General features: G+C 43.3%; 1 protein-coding gene across 4 annotated transcripts in view; it reads right to left on the reverse strand.

Moving 5' to 3' along the window:
• FAM120B (family with sequence similarity 120 member B) overlaps positions 1-14,973 on the reverse strand; it is a 273,166-nt gene that overhangs the window by 16,832 nt on the left and 241,361 nt on the right. The gene's annotated exons all lie outside the window — the stretch shown is intronic.

A 14,973-nucleotide genomic window follows, 5' to 3' on the forward strand; every position in this document is an offset into this window, starting at 1 on the left:
AATCATGATGAATACACCCTTTAATCTGGGTTGAAACCTGCACACACCCAATAGTTAATCAGATTAAAAAGTTTATAAGTATCACATCACATAGTCTAAAAATTAAAAAAAAAATTCCCACAAATTAAACTGTTATCATATCATAGTGTTCACATAGCAAATTAATTATGATGAATTTTAATGATGGGTAACTGCATGTCTGTAGTAACTGAAACACATACATATTTACCAATAATATCAGATTTGTCTGAAAACAGAACACATTATTTCCCATGACTACATAACCACTTTTTATTATTGTTTAGGTGCTCTAAATTTTGCCAAATGCACCTTATTCAATCCATAGTATTCACCAGTTAAACACATTGCAGAAGTCTACAGTGACTCAAAACAGTAGTAACAAATGCCAACACACAATGTGTCTTGAGAAAGTCCCGGCATTCCAAGGGACGAAATGCGTTGACTTTATACCTCTCCGGTCACATTTTGGCTCCGGTTACTAGCTGTGGTGAGAAAGCGATTCACCGCCTGGCGGCCAGGAATAACTCGTAGCAGCAGCCGTACTCCATTGCCGGTCTCTCTGTTACATCCAGCCATGGCTCCCTGCAGGGACAGGAGTACCCAGTCCATGGACTCCCGCAGCGTGGCCACGCGGTAACAACGGACTGAATATCATTTAAGGGTACATAGTATGTTGGCTCATATGGCTAGAGGTAACTGACTATTTCATTAGGAGATCTATTGGACATTAGTAGTGCATTAACTGGGACGCCAGTATCTGATTGACCTTGCACATAAACAGCTGCTGACTAATCGACCGGCTTGTTTAGCTTTACACTGCGTGCTTGCTAATAACCATACAGAAATTTGGTGTGAGGTATGGACTCTGAATAGTGTAATAATATATCCTAGAAATCTTTTAGGTCCCTATACCCAAGTTTTTATATACATTTTTATGCATATGTGTATCATTGTTTACATGAGAGTATTGCTGCTATATTTGTGAATTTCTTTTTTTTCTGAGATATATGTTTATGTCCTTTAATAAAACCAATGATTGGTATAATTAAATAAGCCCCCTGTTTATAAATAGAGGACAAACTTTTACTAACAAGTTCAAAGTATGTATTAAACAAAAAACATATAATACCAAGCACAGTAATTTTTGGTTATTTTAGTAACAAATGCCAAACACAAACTCCAGAACGATTTTGGGTGAGCACAAGCTTTTCAAAAAACTTCCCTAGCTAGAGCTGCCCTCATCAAACAAATAAAAAGTGGACATAGACAAAAAGGATATTTTGATGCTATTACAAAACAGAATCCATGTATATAATAGAATATATGTATGTACATATTATGAAGTTTGCAACATTGATAAAGCAACAGGTATAAAGGACACACTCCCAACTGTGTCAGTCACCCCATATCACTGGGGATACAAACAACAAGAGAATAGGACTGTTACTGGCAGGGGCATATAAAGAGAAGGGGGCCCCGGACAGGGAATGCACACGGGCCCCCTCCTCTCGCCCCGGTGGCCGCCAGTAGACTGAAGGCTGATCGCCGGCGGCCGCAGCATCAGTAGATTCTGGGCACTAGTCTCTGCCTAGAGCATGCACAGGTCACCGGGGAAATGGCGCTGTGGCCATTTTCCATGCGATTTCCTCACTGTGCATGTACAAAACGCCGGAAAAATGGCCACTGTGGCCATTTTCCAGAATTTCGTGCAGGGCTGAGACACCCAATGCGAGACCTCGGAGAGGTAAGTTTTACAAAATATTGGTGCAGGGTGTGCCCCCTCTGGACCCAGGGGCCCGTGTGCACCACACACACTGCACCTATTATAGATACGCACCTGGATATACATTGCAAAAATTACTCATCCCCTACAGTTTAAAAGTTTTCAACTGTAAAAGGAGAAAAGATGTAAGTCATCAGATACACTGTACATAATGTCATATCGATAATGGAACAGACACCTCCACTGTGACTCACAATACCCTACACTCTACCAGTCCCCCCCCAATACCTGCTGATGATGGCACTATCTTTCTGGTGGTGTCTTTGGAAAGATGGCAGGATATAGCAAATACTCTGATACTGTACCAGAGTCTTTTTGCACTTGCGCCATCTACCTGGACCCATCAAAGCAAATTAGGGACACACACAACTGCCAAAACATCCTCCCAATACTATTATTATTATTACCAGTTATTTATATAGCGCACACATATTCCGCAGTGCTTTACAGAGAATATCTTACCATTCACATCAGTCCCTGCCCCAGTGGAGCTTACAATCTATGGCCCTCATTCAGAGCCACTCGCAAACAGCAGTACGCTCGTTGCGTTCCGATGTTGACTAACCGCACATGCGTCGGTGTAACACTGCGCATGTGCGTACGGCAGATTGCAAGTTTTTTTGGTCTCGTTCGTCAAATAGCGTACAGGAAGTGACCTGTCAAATGTGATTGACAGAACAGGGCGTTTTTGGGTGTTGACGGGGGTGGAGATGGAAAAACGCAGGCGTGTCGAGGCGTTTTTGGGGCGTACATACATTAGCAGATGCGAGCGTAAAATGTGTACGGACCGACTCATACGTCACTGGATGATCCTCTTTCCCTTCAAAATGCTCGCACAGCTTAGGGTCTGGATTACTCGACCACATTGGCGATGGCCTTCACCTCCATCCCGGCACTCCTCGATGTTGCTGCGATTAATCGCGGGTGGTCTGAACAGCAATTAGTGGTGGATTGAAAACCGGCTTGGTATGTGTTTTGAAAGTAGTTTTTTGTGTTAGCACAAAAGCGTACGCAGGTGGAAATCATAGCTGCTAATGTGATGATTACACAATCAATTTTCGTACATTTGTGGTAGTTTCTTTGGGGCTCAATTTGTTGGTTAGGGCCTATTGTAACAATAATGTCATCATGTTTTTTTGGTTTTTCCCTTTTTCTTCTGGCCTGTTGAATTTGCCTCGTTATGTTAAGTTTGAAACGTTCCTTAAAGAGCCCTTTTTTTGGGGGGGGCATGTAAAATGTGGTTCTTGCCAGTTTGTGCCTTTTGGCCCAGGATTAAATGTAATCCATTGTGACAATAATGTGAGAATACAATGTCAGTTTTTTTTTTTTTTTTTATTGCTCAAAGAAAAATTCACAATTCTAAAATTTTTGGCCAAAGTTTTTTTGCAGGGTTCATTTCCAAAGTTACAATAATTGGGCCAAAATAAAAGATTTATGAAATGTAGAACACAAAATTAAAAACAATTCACAAGAAAGGAGAGGGAAGTTTTGACCAGAAAGGAATATGAGCCAAGCACAGAAGGAGTGTGGGAAAAGTCGCCATTGCTTTCACCGTTTTTTCACCCGTTTGGCTGGGGGAGGGAGGGCGCCAGACCGGGTCCGGGATGTCATCGGGCTTGCCTGTCCAGAGGCAGATGTTGTGGCCTCTGGACTAGGCACAGGGCTAGGCACATTTGGAGGATTGGCTGATGTTGTGCCAGAGGTGGAGGATCCTGATGTTCCGGCAGGAAGGGAGGTCGGCTCCACCATGTGCTGGCGAACGAGCTGCTCCAGGTCATTGGCGATGCGGATGTTGGCCCTGGTATTTTCCGCCAGGGCCTGACCAATGGTCACGTTGGCAGCAGCATTTTGCTCCAGGGCCTCAGCCACCCGTAGCAGACTGGCGTCCATCCTCTGCAGAATCTCCGTATGGAAATCCGATTTGAAATTGAGTTCTGTGAGGAGGGACACTGCCTGCGAGGGGGATTGCCCTGGACTGGCTTCTGCAGGGTCCTCAGCCGGATGTACTGGTTCCTCCCCTGCAGAGCCAGCAGAAATTCGGCAGCCAAGGCTCCCCTCTGGAGCAGACTCATCCGCCTGTGTCTCTGTTAGGAAAAATGAGAAAAGACTCACATTAGAATCTACATATTGGCCCACTAACATTTCAGAGTTGGTGACATCACAAGATTTACCTGGGACAACATGAGGAGCCGCAAAGTCTGGCATGTCCGTATCCATGTTGGACACGCCAAACACCTCCACAGGCTGCACACACCCCTGTGCCAGCTCTTCTAAATCCGTCAACTCCAATGACACAGGGGTGTCCCCATTGCATGCCTAGCCCTGTCCGCCAGTTTTTGCTTTAGGCGATATTTGAAGTCGCCCCATCTGTGGGATAAAATGGAAGCCATTATCCTTTTGTTTAAAATGGTTTGTTTTTAGGGGGGGCAAGTGTTTACTTACCGCCGTTTGACATCCCGGGCTAGATGGACATAATCACCCACCTTATTGACAGCAACGGCTACCTCTTCCCACATTCTCCACTTCTGGCTTGTACTCATATTCCTGTCTGCCTGTGGCAGGATGTCCACACACTTCTGAATCAAAACCTCCATCTCCTTTCTTGTGAAATGTGGCTGCCTTTTTTTTTTGGCAGCTTTGGCCGGAATACTGGGCCCAGCAGCCTCTTCCATGTCATCCTCCTCACCTATTTGTGTAAATATTCAGATTTCTAAAATTCACAACTTGCCCAATCTTATGTTTCAAATTAATCATTGAGACAAAATGCATGAAAGACTTACCGCCTGACTCTTGTCCATTGTTTCCCTGGTCTGTAGCCATGTCTGAGGTCCAAACAAGAAATACACAAGAATTTAAATGTGTTTTCGTGACGTATTTATACATGCGTCCTTATTTTGCGGCTGCATCATTGATTGTGCGTTCCTATGATCCCTCCTTAATTTGTGCGGGAAACGAAACACTATTTATGGCTTGGTGTGTCTCGAGTCGAGGTGGCGTTTTTGGATTGTTGGAGGTTACCTTGGTTGGAGTTTCTTGTTTGCGGATAAAGGAGTTGGCGTTTGGAGTTTATTTTGTTTGCTAGATTTGCGTTTTTATTTTCCGTTCGCTTTTTTTTTTTTTTGGCCTCGTTTCTTGATTTGGTAAGTTTTGTGAAGTCTAACTTTGGTTCAATTGGTGTCTCATTGTGTTTCTTCTTGTTTTTAATTTTTGGATCCATAATTTCATCTCTTTTAGCTTTTTTTTAATTTCGGACCCAAAGACCTTTTGATTTGGAATCTTATATATTTGCTCTTGGTAAGTCCATTTTTTATCTTGTATTTGCGAACTAATTAGCGCATTTTTCTCTGTTTGTATAGTGACTTGTATTTGCGAACTAATTAGTGCATTTTTCTCTGTTTGTTTATTAACTTGTATTTGCGAACTAATTAGCGCATTTTTCTCTGTTTGTTTATTAACTTGTATTGGCGAACTAATTAGCGCATTTTTCTCTGTTTGTTTATTAACTTGTATTGGCGAACTAATTAGCGCATTTTTAAATGCTTATTAATCCTGTAAAATTGTTTGTGGTTGCCCTTTCGCTTTTTTGGCAAACATTTCAACCCATTTTGATGTACTGTGTGCAATGTCGTTTTGCTCTTTGGCCAAATGTGTGTTTCGCATATTTTAAGTTTTGTCTAGCACAAAATTTAGAAACCTAAATGCACAGAATAAACTTTTTCAAATTATTTTTGGGATTAATTTCAGTTTGGACGTATCATGACAATACCCCAGCATGTAAGCAGCAATGGATGGTATCATCAAGCTAAGTTGTTCTTAATTTTCTTTTGGGGTGGGTCCAAAGCCTTACATTCCAATCTTGCCATTTCAGGTTGATCTTGGGCGGATTGTTCTGGCCATGCTCCCGGAAGCCGACCAACCTCAATCTCGTCCCAGGCGTAGGCATCGTAGGCGTGCAAGGCCCCAGATATTTCGAACACGTGTCACCCTTTTTGGAATGCCTGATGATGAGGTTTTAAGACGCTACCGTCTTCCTCCCAAAATCATCATAGACACTCTCTCATTAATAGAGAGTGATCTTGAGCTGCAAATTGACAGTCCAACAGCAACACCACCACTTACGCAATTTATGGCGGTGTTACATTTCTGTGCCTCAGGATCGTTTCAAACAACGGTGGGAATAGTGGCGGGCATCTCACAATCCTCCTTTTCCAGGATCCTGAGGGCAGTGATGGAGGCACTTTTCAAGCACCTCCATCATTTTATTAAAATGCCTTTGGATATGGGTGCCCTTAGTGTGGCCAAGGCCAATTTTTACCAAATAGCTGGCTTCCCACACATCATAGGGGTTGTGGATGGTACTCACATACCACTTCAGCCTCCAGCACGGCTGGAGGCAATATTTCGCAACCGTAAACACTATCACTCCCTGAATGTAATAGTGGTATGTGATGCCTCCCTCCAGATCCTGTCCCTGAATGCAAAATTACCAGGAAGTGCACATGACTCCTTCGTCATCCGGCAATCAGGGATATGGCACAAATTAAACAACCTCCAAGCTGGTGATGCGTGGCTTCTGGGTAAGTGGAGACCTTTAGTACATAACAATGTTAAGCTTGATACACAGTGATCCTGATGTTGTCTATTCTTTTTCACAGGAGACAGTGGATACCCTTGCATGCCCTGGCTGCTCACTCCTTATTTGGCTCCCACACCAGGTCCACAAAGTGAGTTTAATACCGCACTTACAGCCACCAGGCAAGTGGTGGAGCGCTGTATCGGCCTTTTAAAAGGCCGATTCAGATGCCTCCACCGCTCTGGTGGCAAGCTCATGTATTTGCCGGATATGGTTTCGAAAATTGTGGTCCTGTGTGGGATCTTTCACAACATCACCATAAGGAGTGGTGTTCCAATGCAGCCAGAGGATGCCTTACCTGAGGATGGCCCCCCGAGGTTGGTCGGAGGTCAGTATGTGGGGGGGCCATACGCGATGATGTGGTGGCCCGATATTTTAGGTAATTATTGTAATTATTGACCAAACAACAGTGTGTATACCCAATGTGTTACGGTTTTTTAGCGTTCATCTTTTTTGATTCTTGCACCATCTTCTGTTTGTTTGCATAATCTTTGGCACTACCACGATGACTACTTCCTGCTACCCTTCAAAAATCTTTATGTGGAAACTTCTGGAATATATTCTGACACCAATATTGCAACGCCATATTTTTGAAATCATGTGGGCATGGACCTTCGTCAACCAGTTCTTGATTTGTTGTGTGTTTGTTTCGTGTTTTTGGTATGTGGTGTATTTCTGATTATCACTGTGTGTTTTGTTTGTGATGAAGCAAGTGGAGCTAAAATGTAATATGTTTTCGGGGTACTAACCAACACACCAAGGAATCCTGTACAATCAGTTGCCTTCGTAAGATTGTCCTAAGCAGTTTGGCCACCAAATAGGAACCTGAAAAATGGTGTAAACTATCATGTTGACCACCACAAAAAAGGAAAATGACATTGGTACTGGGAGGTGTTTCTTGTGCCTGTTTGCATTCAAAATACAACACACAATCTGTAGTGAGATTCTGTGGCAATCCTTGCTTGAAGAGTCTACTTATGTCAGTGTAAAGAATCTTGGATTTACTCAAAACGCATGAGACAGAGCTTGAATTAAAACTGATTTATTAGGAAACAATTATAAAAAGAAAAAAAAAAAAAACTAATTCCTAAGGAGGACCAACAGATGGTCAAGGCCCTGCAGAAGCCCGGTGACCTGCTCCCGCATACGGGCCACACAATGAAAGATTTGTGCCCGACGCCTCTGTTCCTCTGTGGGTGACAAAAGTTTGGGGATTAATATATCGATAATGAAGCAACATTCTAAAAAAACACAAAACAAGCAAACCAAAACTTAAAAGCTTGTGGCCAAAAAAAACATTACACGGATAAAACCCAGCACCCCAAAATGTCGTAGGCCAAAAATACAAGGGCCCTAAAAAAATGCACACAGGTGTGATATGTGTATGGTGACATCAGCAGGAACAGGTAAAGACAACCCCCAAAAATACCCTAAGGCGACAGAAAGCCAACAAAAATGGGGACGACACATGATTACATACAAACAGTTTGTGGTGCCCAAAATAAAATTAAAAAACATACCGTTCTCCAAAACGCCAGAGCCAGAAGCCACTCCCTGGACCACCTCGGAGGAGGCTACATTCCCCAAACCTAGGGGCAGGGTGTTTGAGGAATCCTGGGAGGGGGTATTTGGAGGAGGGATGGATGGAGGAGAGGGGGAATTGGGCTGGAGGGGAAGTAGAACTGAAATCTCGGCCACAGGGTCTGGGGAGGAGGGGGTAATTGAGGAATTGGGGGTTGGAGAGAGGGGCCGGGACCGGCGTCTTGTCTGGCGATGCCGCCGTAGTCTTTGCTGTGCCCCTAAAAAATGAAAAAAATATTGTCGTTAGTTTCAACAGGAATCCAAAAAAAAAATAAAAAATGACTCAATAGGACAGACATGAAAACATGCACATGCAGATATGACTACAATGACTCAATAGGACAGACATGAAAACATGCACATGCAGATATGACTACAATGACTCAATAGGACAGACATGAAAACATGCACATGCAGATATGAGTACAATGACTCAATAGGACAGACATGAAAACATGCACATGCAGATATGACTACAATGACTCAATAGGACAGACATGAAAACATGCACATGCAGATATGACTACAATGACTCAATAGGACAGACATGAAAACATGCACACGCAGTTAGGGCCAACAAGATAAACTTGAAAACCACAATCCAGAAAACTTACTTTCCGCAATCTGCATGCGAAAGCATGCCAGCAAGCGGGGCGTACGCCGGTGAAGGTCCGACCACCTGCGCTCCAGCTGGCCAATATGTTGACGTGAGCCGAAGGAGCGCAGGCGGCGACGTACCTCCGCATATGCGGAACGCTTTCGCCTATTTGAGATGGGTGGAGGCTGACTGGTGATCCGCCTGTCCATCACCTCCGTCAGCACCAGCAGTTCGCGCCTGGTGAATGCGGTGGATCTCATGATGGCAATGGTGTTTTTTTGGCTAAAAATTTTTAATAAAGCACCCCAAAAAAATTTGATTCGCTAATGTATTTGGGAAATTAACAGGACAAATTCTATTGGTTAGTGTGAGTCATGTGTTCGACAGGGCCACAAATCTCTTGAGAGTTATGATAGGCTTGATGCAGTGACATGCGTAAGCAAATTTAAATAAAGAAATGAACCACAGAAAATTTGTGGGGAGACAAACAAATAGAACAATTGTTTAATTGGGGCTAACATGTCTTTTGAACAATAAAAGCGAAGGTTTCAGCCGTACGTATTCTGCGAGCAAATACAAACATGGACAAGATTAAAGTTTATTGCATTGTGTTGAAAAAAAAAAAACAATTAAGCTAATTGATACATTGATTGGCATGATACGATTGAGGGAGGTAGGCAGAAAAAACGAGCAGGTCATCGGAATCTGACAGTCCCACTTCCGGTTTGTACTTGTGCGTGCGTTCCCTTCAAGCCATTTCGGGGATGTACGCTCGCTATTTGGCACGCTCGTTAGTTAGAGGAGGGGTCGGCTGAGTTTGGGGCGGATTTTTTGCTGCGTACGAAAATACGAGCGAGTGCTTGAATTTAAATATTTTTTTACGTACGCCGAACGTACGTTCGCCCAATTGCGAGTGGGTCTGAATCAGGGCCTATATTCCCTACCACATGCTCACAGACATACACACTATGGTCAATTTTGTGGGGAGCCAATTAACCTACCAGTATATTTTTTGGAGTGTGGGAGGAAACCAGAGTACCCGGAGGAAACCCACGCAAGCACAGGGAGAATATACAAACTCCACACAGTTAGGGCCGTAGTGGGAATCGAACCCATGACCTCAGTGCTGTGAGGCAGTAACGCTACCATTACACCATCTGTGCTGCCCATACTATAATTAATTGTAACCATAAATGAGTCTACTCTAAACCACAGCAAAAAAGTGTGTAAAGTTTTATATGATGAAATCTATTTCTAAGCTTTAGATTGCAAGCTCTAACGATGTAAGCTCTCATGACCTGAGTTATCTTTCCTCATATGCTTTTCCTTTCCTCACTTACACTGTCATCTCCTCCCCATTGCCAACTCTTTGGGTTCAGCTGACACTGATGTTACATTAAAACTGCATATGCAGCAATAGTTATTTAGACTGAATCCCATGTTATGCAATGTTTTGCACTTATTTCTTGTTTTGTCTGTACTGCCTCTGCTTATGTACTAAGTAAGGTACTGCAGACTCCTTGTGGCGCCATAAAAATAATAGTAATAAGAGCTTGGATTTGATGTGACACTTACACTTATGCAAAAGCCACCAGTTTGCAAATCCATCTCCTGACAGGCAAGCACTTAATGTGCCACGGGTGCAACATTTATGTACATTTATGCAAACCACGTTTCATTGCAGCACACATCTAGTGTGTTTCATAAATGAAGACCACTGACGGAATTAGCAGCTTTTAATTACTATGCTGGATTTGTTTGTACAAGAAATAAGGAGAAATTTTTGTTCCTGCCCACGCAACAATATGGTTAGGTCTGTAAATTAATGCACTCTTTAACGGTACTCTATGCAGCGAGGATTAAGTCATGACAATGCTAATGTCATTTGAGTATAAAGATAAGGAACACATTTGAATTAGAGTATGTGTTTAGTTCAGGATCGAGTCAACAAAGTAAAAAAAAAAGAAAATTCACAAAGAGCTTGTCATTAGACACATGAAGGAAAGTGTTCTGGATGAACTTATAAATCACACAGTTCTTTCATTTATGATACTGAAATGTTCACTCATCACTCACATCGGTGTGCTATTGATGTAAGTGATATGTACCTCTATAAACTAAACTAATGGCTAAGCAGCTTTCTATACACCTCAACAAATAGCATTAGAAAAACAAATAATACCAAGTCTTTATATGCAATGTGTGAGCCCTATAAATTTCAACATCAGGTCATTTCTTGATTTGACATTACCCAAATATGAAACTACTGGATGTTTTGGTGGTTCAACTTATTATTTCCCTGCACAAAACCTTCAACATCCAACTCATAGATTCAGATTGAAAACTTTCCGTACCCCCCCCCCAGTGGTGCTTAACCCTAACCCACTTCCGGGGGTACCTAACCCTAACCTCCCCTAGCCTAACCCTAACCCCCCTCCCGTGACGCCTAAACCTAACTTTTCCCCTTCCCCCGGTGGCTAAGACCTAACAAGCCCCGATACTGTTGCTATTCCGGCGGCGGTCTTCTGGCCGGGTAGTGGCATAACCATAACCATCAACCTTTAATAGAAGGATAGTGCTCCATCTTTCCTGCACAATTCCAGATATGGTAGACGCAAAGCCTAAGCCCAAAGCATATGGGTCTTGGACAGGGGTGGGCAATTATTTCAGCTGTGGAGCTGCATAAAAAGTTTTTGGTAAATTGTAAGAGCCACATAGAAAATATCTTACATTTAATCGGCAGGAAACATACAGGTTGTGGAAATGTAAGCGGCAACAGACCAGGCCTAAATGCCTGGGCTGTATTATGCTACAGAATGATATAAGTGATGTATAAGTGATACAGAGCATTTGCAGATTAGGGCTCTGCAATCGGGATTGGTATGAAATACCGCCAGATGCATGTCAGTTCAAGGAAGACCGGCAACAGAAGATCCCGACAGGTGAGTATTTTTACTATTAATAACCATACCCCCCCAACCCTCCCTTAGGGGTGCCTAACCCTAACCTCTCCCCCAAGTGCCTAACCCTAACCCCCCTAACCCCCCTTCGTGTAAGTGCCTAGACCTAACCCCCCTTCCCCGCAGCCTAAACCTAACCCTCCCGGGGGGTGTCTAACCCTAACCTCCATCCGAGGATGCCTAACTCTAACTCCACTTACCCTTGCCTAACCCTAAGTCCCCCCTAACCCTCCCTGGGGGGTGCCTAACCCATAAGTCCCCCCGAGAGCCCCTCACTTAAGCTGTCCGCACCCTCCACCCGGCTTACCTTCGTTCGGTATGCCGGGCGTCGGGCTCCCGGCATAGGGATGATGATAGGCGTCGGGATTCGCCGCCTATCATTATACCCGTGCCAGAATTAGACAGTCTGGAAGCCAGCTTTCGGCATTTCGACCATCTGCTTCCTGACCGCATTCCCTGCAATCACACCAGTAACAACTCAGCACACACAGGTCTATTTAACTGTAGAGATTGACTTCACCACTTAATGTCATTGCTACTCCTAGGCACAACTAGGAACCATACCATCACCCCTCTGCCTATAGAGACCAGTGGAGTGTTCGTACATGCCTTGTATCTGTGCTAGCCAAATAGAATGCTGATAAGGTTCCATTCTCATAGATATTGATAACTCTGCAGAGTGTCTGTTGCTGCTAAAAGATTTACCAAGAGACTGCAGGGATGAATTCAGGTAAAATGCTGACAGCTGGATCACGTGCTCCCATTCTGTAATTGATCTACGTCACAAGAACTGTCGACTTCGGGATGGCAGCAGGGATGAGTAAGGAGGGCACGCTCTGCTACATTACTATAGCAGGTCACACTGACTTAATACAAGTTGCAGAAGCATAAGGTAATGGGCTTGACACAATTGCCAGAAAGGCTGCATATGGTCCGCAGGCTGTATGTTGCCCACTTTTGGGCTAGGGTTCAGATTTCATAATCCTCTAAATTAAGTCTACACGCTAGACTAAACAAATTGGAGCACTTACTAAATGATTGGGTAGCACCTGAACTACCAGATACCACACTTAAATCTTGAGTATCTTCAAACATTTTTCCTGAGGATTTTCTATTGCTATTCTACTATTATTAAATGTACACAATTTATTACTCAAAATATATTAAAGTTGTTTTAAAACGTATTATTCTATGTTTTGTGTTCTGTCTCTATAGTTGAGCAAACTATTCTCATATATGAGATGACATTCACCCCAATACAGAGGGAGGCTATAAAGATAAAAACAAGTGATTCAGATGAACTTGATTTTATTTTTCTTTTGGTCTGAGGTTATTTTCCACATTTTGCACCAATATAAAAATACAAAATCACATTTTGGGTTTGAACATATTACACCAGAGGGCGCTGGCATCCTCTTTGTTTTAATCCACTCAATAACAAACTTGTTAATCTGCATACATAGGACCTCATTCAGAGCCGGACGCTATCAGCCGTTCGCTCCTACGCATTCGACTGTTTTAAACCACGCGTGCGTCCGGTTCTCATTGCGCATGTGCAACCGGATCATTGCGGTCATTTTTCGTTCGCTCGTATACACAGCGAACAGGAAATGACCTATGTCATTTGATTGACAGAATGTTCCGTTTATGGGTGGTAACGGGGGTGGAGATGAGAAAACGCAGGCGTGGCAAGGCGTTTTTTGGGTGTACATGTATTATCTTGTGCGAACGTCCAATGTGGACGCTATTTTGTACACGTCACTGTGTGATCCAATTTCCATTAAGACTGCTCGCTCAGCTTGTGGTCTGGTATAGTCTACCGCAGTGATGATGGTCTCTTCGTACTTCCCTGGACTCATCGATGGTGTTGCGATTAATCAAGTGAGGCAACAAAAACAATTAACTTTTAATTGCTAAACAGCTTGTAAGGTGTTTAGTAAATAGACCTTTTTTAGTAGCTAAAAACTGAATGCAGGTGAACTACTCAGCTGCTAATTTCTGGGGCATACAATCAATTAGCTAACAAATGTTTGTGTTTTTTGTGTGCTTTTTACATATTTGTAAGTGTTTATTTTTTTACCAAGAAACCAATCGTCCTTTTGTTTTTGGATAATTGTTAATTAAAACTCATAAATTGTTTTTAACCCTTGTTTTTTTAACAAAATATTAAATGTTTCTATTTCCGTTGTATTGTTTGTAAGTTTGTTAGAGGGATTACCTTTTAACCAGTTTGTGAATAAATCAACAATAGAATGTTGCAAATTTGGTTCCAAAGTTTATTAATTTTAATTTTTTTTTTTTTTAAGTTTTTTTTAAAGTAAACATATTTTTTTCAGGGAACAAAATGTAGAAATCATTTTGGCCACACACCAACAAAATAAGTGGCATTTGAACACAAATAAAACAAATAAAAACAATTCACAAGAAAGGAGAGGGAGGTTTTTGGCATGCAGGAATATGGGGCAAACACAGAGATGGATTGTGGGGAAATTAGCCAGTGCTGTCATCACCTTTTAGGCCGGGGGTTGTAGGGAGCATGAACAGGTCCGGGAAGTCCCTTGGCTGGCCTGGCCAGAGGCAGATGTTGTGGCCTCTGGACTAGGCCTAGGGCTAGGCACATTTGGAGGGATGGCTGTTGTTGTGCCAGAGGTGGAGGGTCCTTATGTTCCGGGAGGCCGGCTCCAACATGTGCTGGCGAACTAGCTGCTCCAGGGCATTTGCTATTCACACGTTGGCCCCAGTATTTTCCGCCAGGTCCATAGCAATGGTCACGTTGGCCGCAGCACTTTGCTCCAGGGAGTCCGCCACCCGTAGCAGATTGGTGTCCATCCTCAGCAGAATCTCGGTGAGGAGGGCAACTGCCTGCGAGGGGGAATGCCCTGGACTGTCTGCCACAGGGTCCCCAGCTGGATCTACTGCTTCCTCCCCTGCAGAGCCAGAGGAAATTCTGCGGCCAAAGCTCACCTCTGGAGCAGACTCATCCGCCTGTGTCTCTGTGAGAAAAAAGAGAAAAGAGTACAATTATAATCTAGATATTTTACTAAACACATTTCTGAGTTGTTAACATTACAACATTTACCTGGGGCAACATGAGGAGCCGCAAAGTCTGGCATGTCGGTATCCATGTTCGACACGCCAAACACCTCCTCATCCTGCACACACCCCTGGGCCAGCTCCTCCAAATCTGTGAGCTCAAGTGACACAGGGGTGGGACTCCCACCTGTTCCCCCTGCATGCCTAGCCCTATCAGCCATTTTTTGTTTAAGCCGATATTTGAAGTTGCTCCATCTGTTGGTTAAAAAGTAGGCATTATTATGGCAGTATTTGGACCTGTAACCATTTTTGCATCAAATGTAGTTTTGACGTACCGGCGTTTGACCTCCCGGGTTGAATGTTC

The sequence above is a fragment of the Taudactylus pleione genome, unplaced genomic scaffold (genome assembly GCF_031769625.1).
Source record: "Taudactylus pleione unplaced genomic scaffold, aTauple2 ptg000760l, whole genome shotgun sequence".
NCBI lineage: Eukaryota > Metazoa > Chordata > Amphibia > Anura > Myobatrachidae > Taudactylus > Taudactylus pleione.